This window comes from Lissotriton vulgaris, chromosome 1_1 (genome assembly GCF_964263255.1).
Source record: "Lissotriton vulgaris chromosome 1_1, aLisVul1.2, whole genome shotgun sequence".
In the NCBI taxonomy this organism is placed as follows: Eukaryota; Metazoa; Chordata; class Amphibia; order Caudata; family Salamandridae; genus Lissotriton; species Lissotriton vulgaris.
The window spans coordinates 805378944-805396845 of NC_141685.1; the positions used below are offsets into that span (position 1 = coordinate 805378944).

Below are 17902 nucleotides of genomic sequence, written 5' to 3' on the forward strand. Positions count from 1 at the left end.
CACCGCAGGGTGGCGGGGGTTCAATCTCCTCTTCTGTCACCGTCTGCGGGGTCTCCTGGTGTTCCCGCGCTGTCCCTTCAGGGGGTCCTTGCGCGGCGAGTTGCCCTCCCCCCTCCTCGCCTCGTCGCCCTCTCGGTGGCCCCAGGGGGGGTGTATGGCCCAAGTGGAGTAGTGTGGCCCAATGGTTTGAGCTGCAGACTCTGATGCTGAGGTCTAGCCCGGGACCAGGGTTCGATTCCCCGCCTCGGCAGGTCTTGGGCTCAAAATCCCACGGAACTGATCATTTTAATTAGCCTGCTTCCTCTCCATTGGATGCTCGGCCTCCTCCTTGGGGGTGTCCAGGAGTGGTCGCCTCGGGGGGAATGCCGGGATGGGTTCCACGGAGGCATTCGTACGTGCGCCTTGAGACCCTTGCGGGGGTGTGGTGCGCTATTCTGGTCTCAATTTCCGCTGGGGAGTTGTTTGACACTGGGAGGTCACGCATATGCGTGGTCCGTTCCATGTTTTTTTTCACGGGCGGGTGGCCGCGAGGCTGGCTCGGCCGCCTGGTCTGGCTGCATCCTTGTCGGCCTGTCCTTTTAGTTTGGGGCCCGCTCCCCTGGGAGCGGCCTGCCTTCGGGCTCCTCGTCCGCCTGTGTGTGTGGGCGTCCCGCCCTTGCAGGGGTGGGGTCCTTCGGCCATTCCTCCCGGATACAGGGTGTCGGTCTCCACGAGGTACGTTCAAGTTGGCTTCCGGGCCCCTGTTTCGGCTATTCCCGGTCTGGTCCTGGTGCGGCCGCTCCCGTGTTTTTCGTCCCGAGATCCTGGCTTCGGCCGTCTCGCTCCAGGGGGTTCCCTGAGGGGGGGGGGGGCTGTCGCCTCCATTTCGTCCCGTCTTGGGCCGTGGCTGTCACGGTTCTTGGGCTCTTCGGGCTTGCTGGCCGGTGCCTGGTCTTGCTGGTCTTGCGGACTTTCCGCGGAGTCCCTCCTTCTCGACGGGTTGGGGTACCTGCTCCTTCCATGGTCTACACTGAAGGGCTTTCTGGGACCAGGTTGTGTGGCCGGCCTGCGAGAGGGGGGTTCCCACTCTCGGTTGCGGGTACTTCCGTTGGGTTTGCCTTCTGGCCCGTGGGGACTAGGGCAATTCCGCCCTGCCTGCACCTGATCTCGTCTGATTTCAGTATTTATGCAGGGTCGGGCCTGGTTAGTTCCTGGATGGGAGACTGCCTGGGGTTACCAGGTGCTGCAGGCTGGGGGTACTGTGCACCTGGCCCGCCTGGTGGATCTTCTTCGCCGGGCGGGGGTCTGGGTGTTCCCCGTCTGGACGTGTGATACATTTTGGCCTCGTCTGGTTCAGGGGTTGGGTTTCACGTCTGGCGGTGTCTCCCCTCCGTCGGCTCCCTGCTCTATGGGCGGTGGTCCCTTCGGTTCCCGTCTCGGGCTTGTCCTCCTTCGGGGGTCGGGTGCCTGGGCCCCGTCCTCCCCTCTGGTTCGTTCAGGGGGGGGCGTCCTTTGGCGCCGGGTCGTTTGGGGGTCGTTGGGATCTCCTGCAGTCGCGCAGCACGGGAGTTGCTGGCGGTCCTCCTGGCTAGGTGGAGGCCTGCCGTCGTTTGCACCTGTGCTTCGATGTCCCCAGGTCTGGGTCGGGTCGGTCGACCTGGTGGTGTGGAGCTGTGTCAGCCTTCGGTGGGGGTGCTGGGTTCGCTCCTTTTGTTTCCTTGCTCGGGGGTTGTTTTCTTGGGCGGAGTAGCCGGTCCTGGCCCTTCGGGCTGTCCTTTCCACGTGGTCCGACTAGGTGGAGGCGGATCGACTGAGTCGGTTCTTCCTTCGTTGCCTGGTCTCGCCCGGACCCCGGTGGTGCTTCGGCGCCGGGGGCCTCGACTCGGTCTGCCTCCGGTGGCTCTGTTCACGGAGGGGGTCTCGGCCCTCCTGCCCAGGTTCTACTCTCTCCTCCCGGGTCCTTGTGGTTGCCCTGTCTTTCGCTTGACCTTTTCGGTCGGCTGTACGCGTTTCCCCCGTGCCCTCTGATTTTACGGGTCCTCTGCTGGATTCGCTTGGGCGGGGCCGGGGTGCTCCTGGGTGCTCGCTTCGGCAGCGCGTGGACTAATATTGGAACGTTACGGAGGAGATTTCCATGGCCCCTGCGCATGGTTGACACGCAATTTCGTGAAGCGTTCCTGTTTATGGTTCCCGGCGGTGTCCGCCGCCCCTGGTACCCTCTCCTTTTGCGAGCTGGCGGTTCGGGCCTACTGGCCGTTCCCGGATCTTCCCGTTCCGTGGTTGGTCCGGAGTCGGTGTTGACCCGGCTATTTCTGCTGGCCTGACTCCATCTGCGGGCCGGTTTCTTGAGCAGTTGTCGCTGCTTGCTCAGGGTTGTTCTTCTGGGGTGGTGGTTTTGCTGCTGGGCTCCCGCAGGTATTCCACTTTCTCTTCCTGTGCCAGGCACGGGGCTTCCTTCTCGCGTTGGTGCGGTCGGCTTGGTGCTGCCCGCGCCTCCGTGGACCCCTTGCGGGTCTTGGGTTTCCTGGCTGAGTGGTTTTCCTTGGGCGTGGCCCCTTCTTCCCGGTGGGCCCGATGGGCTGCCTTGCGGGCCTTCCGCAGTCCGGTGTTCGACGGGCTGGTTTCCCTGGTGGCTCGCTTGGCTCCGGAGTTGGTTTTCTCCGTCGCCCTCGGACGCTCTGCCTGTCTCCCCCTTGGGTTCTCTCTCTCGTTCTACGAGCTCTTCAGGGTCCGCCCTTTGTGCCCCTGGCCTCGGTGGCTTTGCGGTTCCTCACCTTTTAGGTGGTTTTATCCCTGGTGGCAGTGGTGTCTGCTGGGCGGTGGGGCGTGCGGGGGTCGTGCCTCCGCTCCCCTCCCTTCTTGCGGGTTTTGCCGGACCGGTTGTTCCTCCGGCATGTCCCCCGTTTCCTTCCCGGGGTTCCTTCCCTGGTGTCCCGGGCTCGGGTGGTGTCTTTACCGCCTTTCCCTGCCGACAAGGTTCCTCTCTTGTCCGTGCTGGTTGTCCGGTGTGCGGTTTTAGTTTCTCTTGACCGCACGTCTTCCCTTTCCCGGTGGGTCGGCCTGTTTGTGTCTTTTGGGTCCGGTTCGTTCGGGCCGCTGACCCTCTCTTTCCACCTAGGTTCGCTGGCTTACACGGGCTGTCCCCCTTTCCTATGCTTCGCTGGGTTCGGTGGGTCCGGCGGGGGTCTGGGGTCGGTCCACGGGGTGTGGCCCTGTGTCCTGGGCCCCCTTCATGGGTGTCTCCTCTGTGGAGAACTGTCGGGCGTCGACGTGGTCGTCCCCCACCTTGTTCGTGGGACACTATCAGTCCCGGGGGGGGGACTTCGCTGGGGCCGTTCGGAGTGCAGGAGCTGCGGCTCCTGGTTGGCCTGCTTTTCCTTTGTCTTGATTTCAGGTTTCCTGTGATCCCTGTTTTCTTTTCATTTATTCTACTTCAACCTTGTGTTGGTTTCTCTGCATCACCGTGTGGTGTTGTTCTTATGGTGGTCAATGAAGCCTTGTTGGCTTGGGTATTTGCTCACTATGTAAATCATGTGGCGAGGAAGACTAACGAGGAGGTAATGCCCCGGTTACTTACCGGTAATCTTCATTACTCCGAGTATAGTCTTCCTCGCCACATGAGTTCCCTCCCCCCCTCCCTGTCTGGCTATCGGCTTCATTGTTTGCTTGGTAGATCAGGCTGTTGGTTGGGCCGGTCCGCCTCTTATAGAGGTCAGGTGGGACTGGTCGGCCATGTTGGGAGGGGGTGGGAGGCTTTTTTTGCTTTGGAGGGTTCTGTCGTGGAGCTTATGCTCACTATGTAAATCATGTGGCGAGGAAGACTATACTCGGAGTAATGAAGATTACCGGTAAGTAACCGGGGAATTACCAAGGCAGGCGTTGGGAGAGGCTGACCTGCGATAAACTCGTTTATCGCAGGTCTCCCAACGCCTGCTCTGACCAGCTGTTAGGGTATTGATAACATGGGGGTGTGGATCATAACGCTGATTCCACCCCCCCTATTATCAATGCACCCATTAGCACATGAAAACAACGTTTGTTTTCATGCGCTAATGTGCCATATCGCCGGATTTCATTTCGCCTACGTGATGCGCATTGATAATTGCGTGCTATCACGGCGAAAAAATCCTGCGATAGCCGGCGATATGAAAATGTGCGTTGTGCATTTTCTAACGCACTTCTAGGTAATATGCCCCAAAGACTTCATAGCAAACTACCCTAAATGTAAAAAAAATGACCCACACTGGAAGGAGAAAAGGCTTAGCAACCAACTGGTTAAAGAGGCAGCAATGCGCCGTCAGGGCGAGACACCCTCAAGAGATCATTACTGTGTGAAGCGTGACTCGGCGTAAAGAAGATTACAGTTCAATCACTGGTGCATTCACACTGCCTCAGAATTCGTGCCACATAGCTGCTTTTTCGCTAATAGAACTCTTCAGCCCATCACTCTTAATACAAAATATATTTTGTGTAATCACTACCTCATGTCCCTCTGTGAGGTATAAAGCACACGGCTTATATCCACCTGCTTAGTTTAAAAAAAAAAAAAAAAAAGTTCATACTGTGTAATATATAGCAACGTGCATCTCGTTCACTACATATCTGCTGTGTCATACCTACCAATAAGCAGCCTTTTTACCTAACTATTGTTATGGTTATGTAGCCTTTCATCGTAGCCGGTACGCCACGTAACCTTTATCCCGCAGTCCTTACTGCGTAGGTAAGAATAATGCAATTAAGTATATTTATTTGGTTTTTACCTGTACCACGTGGTACTGTACTCCACATGGAAGCATATATATTAAAATATTAGATGACATTATTTTAATGTTCTTAAAAAAATAAATTAAAAAAAGGTGCTGGCAGAGGTAAAGTGTGGTAAGGTTGATTTTTAGAGTTATGGGATGAGTAGAGGTAAAGGGAGGTAAGTGTGATTTTAGGGGTGGCAGAGGTAACCAGGGGTATGGGTGATGTTTAGGATTTAGGGGTTGGTAAAAATGTAAGGGTGATTTTAGGGTTAAGGGCTGGGTAGCGGTAAGGTGAGGTACCGGAAAGGTTTAGGTTTTACGAGTGGGCAGAGGTAAAGGGAGGTAAGGGCTATTTTAGAGTTTAGGGGTGGGTAGAGGTAAAGGGGGTAAGGGTCATTTTAGGGTTTAGGTTTATTTTAGGGTTTAGGGTAGAGATACAGGGAGGTAATGAGGTAAATAAAAAAGGATAATATATATGGACAGACATATATATATATATATATATATATATATATTATATATCTCAGACTTTACAACGCAGGGTAAAGGCATTCACAATTTACTTTTTGCCTGTGTCTCCATTCAGTAATCTGCTCAAAATGTTGACTTCCTGAGATTGGAGTGTGCACTATTGAGGTTAACACATTACTCCTCAAATAGGTTGTTCCATTCCAGGTATGGGTAGTGCACACGGTCCTATTTCTACTTTTCTTGCATTCTAGTACTTTTAGTTTTGTTTGTACCCGTTCTAAATTCAGGATTACAAGTGCCAGAAAGCAAAAACAAGCCGGGCTCAACAAGCTGCTCACAACTACCATGGTGCAGCAAAAGAGCACTGAGCTTCCAGCTTCTCATGCTTGTGAGGATGTTTATCCCTCACAGAGGGCACCATCACTCCCAAATAGGCAAATCTGTAAGCAAGGTCTTATAGTATTGAAAGGGTGTTGCAGCAAGGGCATGCCTTTCTCCAATAGAGGGTATGTTCATAGAAGCACCAGGCAGAGGCAGTAGCCACACAAGAAGGTGATATAGGACCATTCATAGATGCGATGAATGCAAATGCATCCCTGCCACTGTGCTGGAGGATCACAGTAATAAGACATAGCTGTTCTTCATAGAGAAATGAATGTACCAAAAACGTCCGACGAGCGCCTTGTCTCGTTCGTTCAAGGCGCTCGTCGGACATTTTCACGATTGATGCATACAAGCTAGGTGAATGTGGAGACTCACTTCAGGAGTACTTCTGCATCCCATTTGATCCCCAGGCAGCCGGTATGAGCATTCAGGCTGCTTTTGGTTAACATAGAACAAGTGTCCAAGAGTGGAGTGGCAGCATATAGTGCAGCCCTGATGAATCTGCCAAAATTGCTGTGGCAGTGAAACATGTCGGCAATAGGTAATGGTATGCATGAATAGCTACCAGCCTTTTTATTTCAACAGCATACATTCATTTCTCTATGAATAAAGTTATTAAAGAGAATTGGATGCTGTGTTTTATGCACTTATGTATGTAATTTTTTGTCACTATCCGATTTTTTCTGCTTCCACTGTTTGTTGCACCGTTTGGTTTGTTGTTTTCGACACTCTTTCTTTCTTTTTTCTTTGAGAATCGGATGACAACCGATGATGAGACAGGGGCCTGTCTGGAGATTACATACCAGTTACCCCATTGGTGGTGTTTCCGTGAGGTGTCATTCGTATCTCGCACATTTTTTCTAAGTAGAACTTGGTCTAACACTGATGGTGTGGATGTCCGGTACTGATTAAGGTGTCAGACATTTTTATATGGTGTTCTGTGTAACTGTCAAAGAAGTTTGGCTTTTTATTTCTAATTGCAGAAAACTATGGGCGAGGTGCAGTGAATTGTCCCCTTATTAGAACAAAATTATGTAGGGGAAGATAATAGTTATCAGTACGTTTAGACTGTCCTATTATATAAGTAACTGACACAATTAGCGTCCTTGGGACAGGGTCTTTTGTTGTTGGTTAATGTCTGAGTGAAGGGCAACCCGGTCCATATTTTCCCTCTGAGCTCCTATCTAGGTTAAAGAATTGTTACTTACCTTGTAAGCATCTGTTCTTGCCATGTAGTGCTGTAGATTCACATGCTTTGCTTAAGTCCCCCATCTAGTGTTGGGCTCAGATGTTTACAAGTTGTTTTTGTTCGAAGTTTTTCGAGTCACAAGGCTGTGTGACTCCTTCTTTTGGTGATACTGCGCACCGGCATGGACTCCATTGTTAGATTGTTTTACTGCAGGCAGGTGCAAATGGAGTTAGAGTAAGCATCAGTAATGTGATGTCCATGCAAGTAATGTGAATTAACGAAAATCTACAAATACCTACACAGGCTTCCGGGGGGCGCATGTGAACCAGAAGTACATGCCAAGAAAAGATGCTTACAGGGTAAGTAACCTAATCCATTCGAGGCATTTGTGGCTGTAGATATACATGTTTTGTATAGACTTTCAAGCAGTCTCTCTCCCAAAGTGGTGGCTAGCCTGTGGGGGTTGCAGTTGTTTGAAAGAGAGTACGTAGTACTGCTTGTCCAACATTGGATTGCTGACGCGCTAGTACTTCCACAAAGTAATGTTTTATGAAGTTGTGTGGTGGTTACCATGTTGCTGCTTTGCAAGTGTCAGCAATGGGAATGTTCCCTAAGAATGCCATAAAAGCCCCTATTTTTTACGAGTTGAGTGACCCCCTAACAGGTAAAAGTCTTTTTGCTTTAGTATAGCAGGTTTGAATACATTTTACTATCCATATTGAAATTCCATTCTTTGAATTGGCATTCCCAGTGGGAGAAGGTGAGAAAGTAATGAATAATTACTTATTTTTCCTGAAAGTTTTGGTTCTATCAGTATAATAAACTAACGCTCTTTTGACATATAAAGTATGAAGGGCTCTTTCTGCAACAGAATCAGGTTGTTGGAAGAAGACCGGTAATTCAATAGATTGGTTAATATGAAAAGGTGGGACCACTTTTGGAAGGAACTTTTGGTTTGTTCTGAGCACTACTTGATGATGTTGGAAGAATGGTTCTGCTTAGGTTAGTGCCTGGCGCTCACTGACACATCTGAGTGAAGTGATAGCTATGAAAAAGCTACTTTCCTAGATAGATTTTGGAGTTGGCAAGAATGCAGTGGCTCAAGTGGAGACTCCATGAGCCTTCTTAGTACAATGCTTAGATTCCACGCTGGTGGAAGCGTAGGGGCATTTACTCTTAAGTCCTTTCATAAATACTTTAACGACCGGTATTTTGAATAAAGATAAATGTCTGTTTTGCAGGTAGGCTGCAATGGCAGCAATGTGAGGGGGTATTGAAGTATAGACTAGACCTGAAGTTTGAAGATGCAACAGATAAAGAATTTTTCCTATTTGTGCATCTAATGGGTTTACTTTTTGATGCTGATAGTATATAACAAATAGTTTCCATTTGGTGGCATTTTCTAGTTGTAGACCTACAAGCTTGTTTGAGAATATCCATGCATTGTTGTGGTAGGTTTAAGTACCAAACTTCTATGACTTCAGGTGCCATTTTGCAAGGTTCATTTTCTTGCAACTGGGATGTCTTATTTCACTGTGGTTCTGTGTGAGAAGGTCTGAGTTGAGGGGAAGCTTCTAGTGTGGGACTAGTGAGAGTTACAGTAGTGTGAAGGACCAAGGTTGATGAGCCCAGATTTGAGCTATCAGAACTAGGGTGATGGAGGTCTGCCTGAGCTTTCTGACTACTAGTGGAAGTAGTGGGAGAGGTCAAAAAGAGTAGGCAAATATCCCTGACAAGTTCATCCATTGAGCATTGCCCTTAGATTATGGGTGTGGGAACCTGGCGCAACATTTGGCCATTTTGTGTTTTCTGGGGTTGCAAACCGGTCTATTTGTGGAACCCCCATTTATGAAAGTATGGTAGGAGAACTTTGGGGTGAACTTCCCATTTATAGACTTGTTGCTAAGTCCTGCTGAGACGGTCTGCAACTTGATTGCATGTCCCTGGTACATGTTCTGACAGGAGATTAATGTTTTGATGACCTGCTAAGAGTATTATGGTCTGGGCTAGGCACGATGATTGTGTAGAGTGACCCCCCCCCCCTGTTTCTGCAGATAGTACATAGTTGTCATATTGTCTATCTGGATTAGGACAACTTTGTGTAGTAGGTGAGGTAGGAACACTTTCAATGCTAGGTGACCAGCTTGAAGCTCCAGGTAATTGATATGGAGACCCTGGGGCTTGGAGTCCCACAGACCCTGAATTGTAAGATCTTGAAGGTGAACTCCCCAACCTGTCAGGGAAGCATTCGCTGTGAGAATGGCTTGGGGAACTGGGGATAGAAATGGCCACCCCTTGGACAGGTTTTGTAGATCCCACCACTGCTGTGTGCGATCGTTTAGTTGACCCTGTGACTGTGTCCATTGACGTGAGAGACATTCTTGCAGCTGTCTTGTATGTAAACAAGCATGTTGACTATTGCGATGCAGGATGCTATCATGCCCAAAAGACGCATGAGTGTTCTGACTGTGACCTGGGTCCCAGTTTGAAACTGTTGGGCTAGTGTCAGAATGTTTTGTATTCTGGCTTTATTTGGGCATGCCAACCCCAAGTGAGCATTGAGTATGGCCCCTAAATATGGTTGTATTGGAGATGGTTGTAGGTGCAATTTTTGCAGATTGATGATAAACCCTAGTTGCTTTTATTAGTCAATCGTCCAAATAAGGAAATAGGTGGATGTTTTGCCTGCGCAGATGTGCCACCACTACTGTTAGGCATTTTGTCAATACCCTTGGTGCAGTTGTGACTCCGAAAGGAAAAACTTGAATAGATAGTGCTTTCCTTGGAAGACAAACTATAGGTATTTGCGGTGTGAGGGACTGATGGGTACATGAAAGTAGGCGCCCTTTAGGTTCAAGGTGGACATCAAGTCACCGTTTTGTAGTAATGGTTTGACCTCCTGAAGGGTGACCATGTGGAAGTGTTATGTTAGGATATAGTGATTGAGGGGTCTGAGGTCAAGAATAAGTCGAAGTGACCCGGTTTTTTTTGGGACTGAGGAAGTATAATGAATATACCCCTGTGCCTTGATGTTGGTTTGGACTGGTTCTATAGCTCCTTTGAGTAAGAGAGCTGATATCTCTAGTTTGAGGAGAGTTTATTGTTGTATGGATAGTTTGTGGGGTGGAATATTTGGAGGAGTTTTTGATGAACTCTAGACAATAACCATGTTGTATAATGTCCAACACCCATTGATCTGTTGTAATAAATTTCCATGCTGGTAAATATGTTAAAGACGTCCCCCCGACAGGTGTTAGATAGTCAGGGTGAATGGTGAGGAAGTCAATGTTTGATGTTTGTATTTGTGGCACAAGTAGTATTTCCGCTACTGGGGCTTCTGAAATAATCTCCTCTATCTGTGCCCCCGTAGAAGCATTTAGAGGTGGATGACTGTCCTTGAGTTTTATACGAGGACCCTGTGGTGTCTGTGGAGGCAGACCTAGCAGCTTGTTCGAAATTGGACTGACGAAAGGACTCATGGAGGAGGGAGTTTGTATGACTCCCATCGATTTTATAACATGTCTATTTTTGCAAGTGCTTGGTCTACCTGAGTGCAAAAGAGGTGCCCTGTGTCAGAGGGAAGATTAAGAATTGCCTGCTGCACTTCAGTTTTAAATCCAGAGACACGGAGCCAAACATGTCTATGAAAGAAAAGGCTGGTATTTGTGCCTGTAGCCGCAGTGTCAGCGGAGTCTACTGTGCAATTATTTATTTATTTACTTATATAGCTCTTGATTCGACCCCAGAGGGGTATTTCTACGCTTAGGACGGACTGTGAGGATGTATTGCAGCTGTAGCTGGGGCAGGCGCAAAAAAGAGTAGTCTTAAGCAGCTTCCAGAATTGTAGGTGATCAGTACATTGTCTCAAAATTACGGGAGGCTTGTTCCAGTATCTGGGGCCAAGGTGGGAGAGAGCTCTTCCTCCTAATCTAGCCTTCCTTACTCGAGGTACCACAGAAGATGTTTGGCACCCGATCGAAGAGATCTGGAAGGTAGATATGGTGTAAATTTCTCCGAAAGATAAGAAGGGCCTAGGTTACACAGTGACTTGTGGATAATGCAACAGATTTTGAATCTTACCCGCTGGCGGATAGGGAGCTAATGCAGCTGCATAAGAAGAGGGCGAGAAGGGGTCCTAGGAAGAGCATTGAGGACCAATCGTGCGGCCGTGTTCTGGACTACCTGCAGCCTGCCGAGCGGGGCATCATCGACGGAACTCAGCAGGCCGTTACAGTAGTCCAGACTGCTTAATGCAAGTGCCTGAGTTCAAGTTTTCTGGGTTGAGTCAGGGAGCAGAGGGAAGACTCGACGGATCAGGCCTATTGTGTGGAAACAGGAGCCAGATGTCTGAGCAGCATGCTCCTTCAGAGTAAGAGCTTAGTCCAAACAGATACCCAGGTTCTTAACCGTCAGTTTGGGGACCCAGATCGATCTGCCACCATTCTGGCATACAAAAGGAAGGAGCTTCTCCTTAGAGCATAATCTCTGTTTTCCCCACATTGCACTGGAGGAAATTGCTCTTCATCCAGTGAGAGGTAGCTCTCATATCGTTAAAGAAGGCCAGCTGCACAGAAGGAGTAAATTTGTTGAAAGGAAAGAGCAACATCGGCATAGGATATGGGGTGAACCCATGCATCCTCAGAAGATTGGCCATGGGAGAGATATAGATGTTAAACAGTGTCTGGCTCAAATATAAGCCCTGCGGAACTCCCTTGGACAGTTCTGTCGGGTCCGAATGATACGGGCCTAAGTTGACACTCAGGGTGCGGGCTGATAGAAAGCTTGTCATCCACTGTGAGGCCGAGTTTCTTAGTCCAATCTCCTTTAGTCTTCTGAACAATATATGATGTGATACTGTGTTGAACGCTACAGATAGGTCTAACAGCACCAGAATCATCGAATGGCCCTTATCTAGGGTCATCCTGATGTTATGTGTGACCACTAGCAGTGCTGATTCGGTGCTTTATTTGGCCCTAAAGTCGGACTGGGAAAGGTCTAAGCAGCCCATAAGTTTGTCATGATTGGAGAGATGATTGTTGACATGTTTCTCCAATAACTTGCTCAGAAACTGAAGGAGTGAGATAGGGCGGAGGTTGGAAAGATCCGTCCAGGGGACTTTAGTGTTCTTGCGAATCAGCCTGACCTGTGCAGCTTTCCATTCTGACGGTACATGGCCTTCTCTCAGGGAGAGATTAATGAGCGATTGGATTGAGGGAGACAGATAATTGGCCAATAGAGGAATGACTTTGGCTGAGATAAGGTCCAAAGGGGACCCTGATTTTATCTTATAGATCAATAATTCAAACTCTACTGATGTTAGTGTGGGGAAGTGCTCTAACAATTGAGGATGTGTCTGTTTTAGTTGTTCAGATGTCGTAAGGATCTGCGGCTGATTTCCTGTTGAGGTGATTTTTTCATAGATAAGCTCTATTTTTTGTGAAAAATAAAGAGCAATAACACCACAGAGCATTTGCGAAGGAACCTTAGTGCTTTCCCAGACCTTATGGCTAATAAAGGACTGTAGGATCTTAATAGAGGTATTAGTGATTAACGTCCCCTCATTGATTATTTCCTAATCCCTTTCTTGTATTCTTCTGGGGGATGTTGGAGGAGCCACTCCATTTCATTCCGGGCAGCCCTGTATTAGCGTGCCAAAAAAGCTTGGCTGTTGGCAATAGGCCAATGATCAGCAGACTGGTATGCTACAGTTGTTCCTGAGTTGTTTGGGAGTTAGCCCTTTTCCTTGCATTGGCTACGATCAAGGAGTCTGGGGTTAATTGCCCTCTAATATACATATAGGGTCAGGTGCTGCTGCCCCATATTTTTGTCAATTCTTGATGTTATTCATGCTTTTATAAGGTCTTTAAAAATGTCATCTGCATGATTTAGCATTCTTTTAAGGAGTGGTAAATATTGTGACCCCCATTTAGCAGCAGAGTGTCTCAAAGAGGATAGGGTCCTTATGTAAGGTCACTTGATGATATGCTGCAGCTCTGGCTTTCAGGTATTGATAGGCTGAAGGGTCATCTGGGGAGATGGACGTGTGGGATAAAGGTCTGGGTCGTATCCCCCTGTGGCTCTATTTCATAAGGATCCCATTGATCCAGAGGATGTGTGTCTTCTGGTATATGATCATCCTCTAATATGGGTGAATGACGAAACATGTTGCCTGCTTCAGATTGTTCTGGTGTAGCGGGTGGTGGAGTGGATGCTTGGGGTGGTGGGTTTGGAGAGGTAGGGGCAAAAATGTGCAAAGCGCTAGCAGCAATGTAATTTTTCTTTTTTTTTGAGAGGTTGAATATGAATGTGTATAGCCTCTTCAAAAAACAGCTGTTTTTTACAGGGTTGAGGCTTTGCCGGCTGAAGAATAATCTTCTTTGTTCTGGGTTGTATCTGTAAAGTTTTTTTGCCTCGGATCGAGCCATTCCTTCATAACATCAAGGATTGGTTTGGGTGGAGTTTTTGTTTCGAAGGTGTAACTTTTCGGTGCCACATGAAGTTTTGATTTCGGTGCCAGTGTGCTCTGAGCAAAACACTATGGGGCATTTTATCAAGGGAGGGGATAGGAAATTATCGCCACTTTAGCGTCCGTTTTCGACCACTAAGCGGCGATAATTCTATTGCCCTATTAGCAAGCTGTTGCTAACAGCAGTTAGCGACAGCTTGTAGGCGATAGCGAGCGGTTTGGGGCTCGCTTTGCATGTCAGCGATATTTATCGCTAATGACATGCAAGGTGGGCGTACCCAACCTGTTAGAGACTGAAAGCAGTCGCTAACATCGCTATCGCCTATTACCAACATAGGCGTAGCGATGGTAATATTCGCGCTAAGCGCGAATATTTCCAAAAACTAACGCCTGCTTAGACCAGTTCTTAGCCATTATATCCAACGGGAGGTGGATATAATGGCTAAGACCCTGTTAGCCATAATGCGTGAATATCACTGTATTCTCAGCGATATTCACGGATTTTGCCGCAATCGCCGGGAATTTTATCGCTTTTGAGATAAACGTTGCTAATAGCACGTTATCTCAGCGATAAAATCCGGTGATGCGCGGCGGTAAAAAAATTGCCGCTAAGCCTACTTAGCGATAAATATCGCTATTTGTTGATAATATGCCCCTATGTCCCTAGTCTTTTGGTACCGAAGTTTTGGTTCGATGTGTTGGTGCAGAATTTGATTTCGAGGAGGTGGATGCTGCTGCTGTAGGCCGAAATATCAGTGCCGAGGGCGGGGCTTCCAAGTCTGTATGTCGGTGCACAAATAATTGTAATTATCAAGGACCCCTGGTGAATTAAATCAATTCCTGGGACAGGGTAAAGCAAACAATGAAAAACAACGCTCCCAGGCAATAAATGACAAATGCAACATAGAGAATGAGTTCAAAGAAGAGATGTTAAAAGAAAACACAATGTTAATTATCTTTAAATACATTTATCCTTAAAAACATCAGTAAATAACTTTCATTGATGCATATATAAAATCATTAAGAAAATGAACAATTCGATAGTAGTGGCGATGGTGTCTTCGACGCGCGTTTTGGCACCAGAGGTGCCTTCGTCAGGAATTACCACCAAACATCTAAAATCAATTAAAACAATATTTAGAACTCATTGTAAGGTGCATTGCTTTTTCTTAGTAACTTTTTAACAGCTGCTCTGGAAAAATTATGTAGAACATGAGAGTACAGGGTAATGTACAATCTTTAAGAAAGCATTCATATATGGTTGTAATGTCTAACAATCACAATATAATCAGAAATAGACAACCTCAACCAGAATTGCTTAGCTATTATCATGATATACAAATAGAATTAGAAAACATGTTTAATAGCTAAAAAATGCTATCATTATACAGTGGTGTTCTATATAACTGCTGTCATATGATTACAGTCTGAATATACAGTCTGTTCATGAAGAATGAAAAGAATAAGTAGATAAAAGTAAGGAATTTCAGAATAAACAAAGAATAGTAAAGATCTGTATGGAAAGAGAAGGAGAGACTTGCTGACTTGTGTGTCTATATGCCGCTGAATATTTTTGATTGATCACATCGGTATATAGGATCAGTGCTACCCAGGTATATTCTATTCTATGAATAAAAAAATACGAAATTGTATATAGTATGTAGGGGCACTATATTGACAAATAAATATGTTGTAGATACATGAAGCTGACCTACTTAATAATGCAACAAAATGGACTTGATCCTGATGTTAAAAGAGTTACTGCGGATTGAAGGTCTCTGTATGAAAAACTGTAACTGAAATAAAGTTAACAGTGATTATTTGTGAAGTTAATGGTGTCTATAATTCCTAATGTTGCAAACAGAATTGGATGCGTGGAAAAAATCGCCGCAGCTCAGCGGTAAATGTTTGTCTCTAACCAAGCAATAGTGATAATTATCGCTATCCCCCTTGTTTTTCATTAAAACAATAAATGCCTATTTCTACACTTCAAATATACACTGGAGTCTTTTAGCACCGTCATTCACACCAAAGTGACGCTTGATAATAATAGCAATATCAATAGACTCTTAAAAATAGAAATATAAACAGTAGCTAAGCAGTTGTGTCCACATATTTTCATATTTCCACGCATCCAATTCTGTTTGCAACATTAGGAATTATAGACACCATTAACTTGACAAATAATCACTGTTAACTTTATTTCAGTTACAGTTTTTCATACAGAGAGACCTTCAATCCGCAGTAACTCTTTTAACATCAGGATCAGGTCCATTTTGTTGCATTATTAAGTAGGTCAGCTTCATGTATCTACAACATATTTATTTGTTAATAAAGTGCCCCTACATACTATATACAATTTCGTATTTTTTTATTCATAGAATAGAATATACCTGGGTAGCACTGATCCTATATACCGATGTGATCAATCAAAAATATTCAGCGGCATATAGACACACAAGTCAGCAAGTCTCTCCTTCTCTTTCCATACAGATCTTTACTATTCTTTGTTTATTCTGAAATTCCTTACTTTTATCTACTTATTCTTTTCTCTTCATGAACAGACTCTATATTCAGACTGTAATCATATGACAGCAGTTATATAGAACACCACTGTATAATGATAGCATTTTTTACCTATTAAACATGTTTTCTAATTCTATTTGTGTATTATGATAATAGCTAAGCATTTCTGGTTGGGGTTGTCTATTTCTGCTTATTTTTGATTGTTAGACATTACAACCATATATGAATGCTTTCTTAAAGATTGTACACTACCCTGTACTCTCATGTTCTACATAATCTTTCCAGAGCAGCTGTTAAAAAGTTACTAAGAAAAAGCATGGCACCTTAGAATGAGTTCTAAATATTGTTTTAATTGATTTTAGATTGTTTGGTGGTAATTCCTGACGAAGGCTCCTCTAGTGCCGAAACGCGTGAAGACACCATTGCCACCACTATCGAATTGTTCATTTTCTTAATGATTTTCTATATGCATCATTGAAACTTATTTACTGATGTTTTTTAAGTATAAATGTATTTATAAAGATAATTAAAATTGTGTTTTCTTTTAACATCTCTTCTTTGAACTCATTTTCCAATTTGCATTTGTCATATGTTGCCTGGGAGGGTTGTTTTTCATTGTATGTCGGTGCGCACCATGGCTTTTATGCAGTGGCGGACCATTAGCATTTTTTCAAACGGAGATGATTTTTTTGGGCTTCAGATCAGGGGCAGTTGTACTCACGGTCTTACTTTTCTGGGTAGACTCCAGGATGGTCTCTGACTCGGAATCGGAATCTTGGATGCAGAATGATTGTTCCTGGGTTGCAGATGCTTCTTCCTCTTCCTCCACTTATTGACCAAAGATGTCTGGTATGTCTTCTGTTTGTCTGCACTGCATTTCTTGGACACGAGCACGTCGGTCCCGAAGGGTATTTTTAGATCGGAATGACCTACAGGCCTCACAAGTGTCTTGCCGATGGTCGGGCAGGAGGCATAGATTACAGACTGAATGTTGATCAGTCTGAGGGTATTTGGAATGGCAATTCTGACAGAAACGGAACAGAGTGCATTCCATCAGCTGCTCATTTTCAAATAAGATCCGTTGAATTTGAATGGGCCCAGCCAGGCGTGGCCCATATGCCATCGAGGCGAGTCTAAAAATCTGACGCGCAAATTGTTCTTTTGCTCAGAATGCACGAGTACCTACATGATCAAGACAATACCGTTGAGTTGAGGAATCTACTGGCAAACTGAAGGAGCCCGAAAGGATCTCTAACCGGAATGCAAGAGAGTACATCCAAACCAGTCAGCAGATACTTTAGAACCCACCCCTCTTCAAAGCATTAGAATCAGGATGTTTAATGTTTCACTATAAAGGGTATTTCATTTATTAAGTGCATGTCACTCATCTGGGACAGAAATCCTTCCGGCACAAAAACAATCCCCTGATGCATTTTCCTCTTTCAATGAGTGCTGCAGAATGTGCAAGTAACGAGGAGCAAAGAGGATATTTCTCCTTGTTAGGCCTCCCCTGGGAATGCGTAGCATTTTGGCACATTCCCAGGTCTAGCAGTAATGGTAAATCTTGGAATGCATCAAAATCCATGGGTGCTGCGAGGGAACACCCACGCTACCCCCATGGAACACTTCCCTGAGGCAGAGTAACACAGCAAAGTGATCTGCACTCCATTGAGTAACTCTACTCCAGATTTATCAAGCGTTTCATGGCACACTCAAGGGGTCCTTGTGTGTGCATTTCAAGGGTTGTGTTGCTTTTGCACCACACAACGTAGTGCAAAATCGACGCAACCCTTGATAAATATGACCCTAACTTATGTAAACCGACGTAACACCCTTTGTGCCTACTTCACTCTATACATTTTTTTAAATTAATAAAATAGTGGTGTGGAAAGAGAATTAAAGTTGAAAGACTGAATGGAAGGAGAAGAGAAAGAACGAGGAGGAAGAAAGGCAGCTGGGAGATGATGAAGAGGCTGAGAGACAAAACACAGGTAGTAGCAAGTCTTAGGATGCCAGCAGGTAGGTGATGAGAGAGGAAATTGCGGGAGAGAGTAAAATAAGAAACCCATTGTGAGAGAACAGGGGTCATGTTTGAAGAATATCTGCATGGTTACTTTTATTTACCCCAGGCAATGTACT

General features: G+C 46.1%; 1 non-coding gene across 1 annotated transcript; it reads left to right on the top strand.

Moving 5' to 3' along the window:
• Positions 1-2058: 2058 nt before the first annotated feature.
• Positions 2059-2165, top strand: LOC147747872 (U6 spliceosomal RNA). Its single transcript, XR_015300355.1, has one exon. It is a non-coding gene; the product is annotated as a U6 spliceosomal RNA (small nuclear RNA).
• The last annotated feature ends 15737 nt before the right edge of the window (positions 2166-17902 follow it).